Raw genomic sequence first — 3,929 nt, 5'->3', positions numbered from 1 at the left:
AAAAAAAAGAAATCAAATGACGAGATATTTTTGACAAATACACTACAACTTACCTCTTTAAATCGTAAAAGGAAAAGTAATCATTTCAAGGTTTGAAGTGATTCAGATCCAAGTAGCAGTATTTTCAGTTGTCACATGTATATGGGAAAGTTGCACAATGAGTAATAATGAATTCACTGAAGATAATAAGAATCAATGCCTTTGAATTGTGGTATTGGCAAAGAATACTGAATATACCATTGACTTCTAGAAGAATAAACAAATACATTTCAGATATACAGCCTGAATACTCCTTAGACATGAGGATGGTGAGATTTTGTCTCGTATACTGTTTTTGCTGTTGTTATATGCCATCACTTGAGACTCATAGTGACACTATGGACAACAGCTCTGAACTCTGCTCTATCTGTGACAATCGTATTGTTTCTGACACACCTACCCCCATTACCCCCGTCACTGGGTCAATCCATCTCATTGAGGATTTTCCCCTCCTGTGCTGTCCCTCCGCCATGCCAAGTATGATGTCCTTCTCCAAGGACTAGTCTCTCCTTGTAACATGTTCAAAGTATGTCAGATGAAACCTCAGAATTCTTGGCTCCAAGGAGCAGCCTGGTTTTACACTCTTTCACCTGTTTGTTCTCCTTCCATAATTTGGGCTGCACTTGGAGGTAACATTCAATTCTGTTGTTCATATGATTGCTTTGAGTTATATTCAACTCCATGTTGTTGTTATTATGTGCTGTCAAGTATTCTGCAACTCACAGTGACCCTATTTACAGCAGCCCTCAACCCTGTTCTGTCCTGTGCCAATCTTACTGTCTCTGACACACCTGTCCCCATTACATCAGTAACTGAGTCAATCCATCTCATTGAGGGTCTTCCTCTCCTGCATTGTCCCTCCAAATTCCCAAGCATGTTGTCCCTCTTGAAGGACTGGAATATTATAGCTATTGTTAGATGGGTCTTGGTAGAAAGCAGAGAGTACCAGAGGAATGTCTCTCTGTGCTGTGCTTCATTGACAATGCAAAAGGTGTTGACTACGTGAATCACAATAAGCTGACTCTGAGAACAATGGAAATCCCAGAACATTTGATTGTATTTATGCAAAACCTATACTTGGACGAAGAGGCAGTTGTCAGAACAGAGCAAGGTGACAATATATGGTTCAAAATCATGAACAGGGTCTGCATGGATTTATCTGTCTCCACAGCTTTTCCGTCTATATACAGAACAGATCATCGGAGATGCTGGTCTGTACAAGGAGGAATGTGGCATCAGGATTGGTAGAAGAGTCATCAACAATCTGTGTTATGCAGATGACACAACCCTGCTTGCTGAAACTGAGGAGGACCTGAAGGACTTGCTGCAGAAGGTAAAGGACTGCAGCCTCCAATATGGATTGAAGCTCAACACCAAGAAAACAAAGATTCTCACCACTGGGCCAATTGGCAGCATCAGTATGGATGATGAAGAGAGTGAGATATAGTTAACAGGTTTTGTTTTACTTGGCTCCACAGTCAACACTCTTGGTAGCAGGAGCCAGGAATTACATTGAGAAAGTCAGCTGTGAGGGACCTCTCAAGAGTACTGAAGAGTGATGATGTCAGGCTGGAGACTAAGGCACACCTGATCTGGGCTATAGTCTTTGCAATTACATGCTATGCATCGGAGAGTTAAACAGTGACTAGGAATGATAGAGAGAGAATTGATGCCTTTGAGCTGTGGTGCTGGAGAAGAGTATTGACTATACCATGGACTGCTAGGAGAACAAACAGGTTTGCCCTGGAGAGGGTGAAGCCAGAATGCTCCTTAGATTCAAGGATTCTGAAGCTTCGTCTGATGTACTTTGGGCATGTTGCAAGGAGAGACTGGTTCTTATAGAGGGACATCATGTTTGGGAGAGTGGAGGGAGGTCCAGAAGAGGAACACATTTGATGGGATCGATTGATTCTGTGACTGGGGTGGTGGGAGGGAGTGTGTCAGAGATGGTGAGGTTGGCACAGGATAGAGTAGAGTTTAGGGCCCTTGTGTGTAGGATCACTGTAAGTCGCAAGTGACTAGATGGCACACAACAACAACAACAACAACAACAACAATAACATTACTATTATGAGGTTGATTTGACTCTTAATCATAAGGATCCTCTGCAAAAGGATAGACCTCCATAGGTTTTTCTAGGTTACAGTATTTATAGTGACATATTTAGTTCTTTGCTTTGAGAAAGTACTTCTTATTGTGTACCATTAAGTCAGAACCAACTCATAGCTGACCCTCTATTAGGTTTTCAGAGGCAGTAAATCACAAAACAGGAGATTGTTCATCCTTCACCCGAGGAGCAGTTAATGCATTTGAACCACGTGCCTTTGTGATTATTGTTAGCTTTAGAACATTAAGTTAGTTATTGTGTGACTAAGGGCTCTTTAAAAATTCCTATTTATAATTCCATTTGTCATTTTGACAAGTTTGTAGGATTACAGAATATGAATATACTAGAAATAATAGTTTTGCTTTTAATTTCTATTAAAAAATGCTACTGTAAGCATCTTGTGCACATCTGTTAATATATGTGTTATTTTGTCGTGGGTGCTAACTTAATCATAGAATTCTGGGTCATTTTATGAACATTTAATTCCAGGATAAAATATCAACGTTTCTTCCTAAATTATTAAAATAGCACATTTTCCAGCAATTAAACATTAATATCCTTTGTATTCATATGTCTTTGTGAGCATTGCATCCCTCCAGGCATTAGTGCGTGGAGGGAAAATATAAGAGCTATAGAAATAAGAGAAGATGCTATGCATTTCTTTTTTGTTATATACTCCTTTAGCTACAAGTGATTATCTCTTTCCCTACAACAAAACTACCATGACTTGCAATCACTCTAATTTGCATACACTATTTAAATTAAATTCATAGTCCTTAGTGCAAAGTCACATTGCTTGAAGAAAATTAGTCTTTTCCTTAAAAAAAAAAGACTAATTAGGGAATTTTTTTTCAGGGTAAGCCCTTTGATAATTGCCACCCTAGAGGCATTATGATGATTACTCACTGGTAAGACTTCTCTCCATGTTTTCTCAGGCTTTCCTCAGAGGCTCAATTTAGAAAAAAGAACCTTGGACCTACTGATTCAGCATCTCTGCAGAGAGCTAACGTTAAAGTTACTGAAGTTATTGATGTCAGAAATGAAAACGATTTAGCTCAAAGTAGTTAGTACTGGAAAGAAATGGGTGAATTTGTGTGATACTTAAAAGAATTTGGAGGGTTTAGGAAGAAAATGTTTATCATAATTTCTATGTTTCTGAGTTAAAGTACAGTAAAGATAAGGACAACTTGTGAAATACAAATGTTAGTACTTAGTTAACTCTGGTACATAGAAAACTAGGAACAAAAGGAAAAATAGGTTCAAAATTGGGAAGGGTGTACTCGAGGGATGTGTTCTATCTCCATACCTTTTCAACCTGTATGTAGAACAGATTATCTGGGAGGCTGGGCTCTTTAAGGAGAAATGTGGTGTCAGGATTGGTGGATGATCTACCAACAATCTGCGTTAGGCAGATGACCCAACCCTGCTTTCTGAAACTGAGGAGGACCTGAAGTGCTTGCTGCAGAGGATCAAGGACTGCAGCATACTAAGGTGCCTGTAATACAGGCCAGGGTCTTTGCAATCACTTGTTATGCATCAGAGAATTGAACAATGGCTAGGGAGGATAGAAAGAGAATTGATGCCTTTGAGCTGTAGTGCTGGAGAAGAGTATTGAAGGTACCATGACTGCTAAGAAAACAAACAAATTCAACCTGGAGAGGGTTAAACTGGGCTGCTCCTTGGAGGCAAGGATCCTGAGGCTTCATCTGACATACTTTGGACAAGTTGTAAGGAGGGTCTGGTCCTTGGAGAAGGACATCAAGCTTAGGAGGGTGGAGGGACA

Source organism: Elephantulus edwardii, unplaced genomic scaffold, assembly GCF_000299155.1.
Source record: "Elephantulus edwardii isolate Elephantulus edwardi_28Jun2011 unplaced genomic scaffold, EleEdw1.0 scaffold00543, whole genome shotgun sequence".
Lineage (NCBI taxonomy): Eukaryota > Metazoa > Chordata > Mammalia > Macroscelidea > Macroscelididae > Elephantulus > Elephantulus edwardii.
This window is presented reverse-complemented; position numbering follows the sequence as displayed.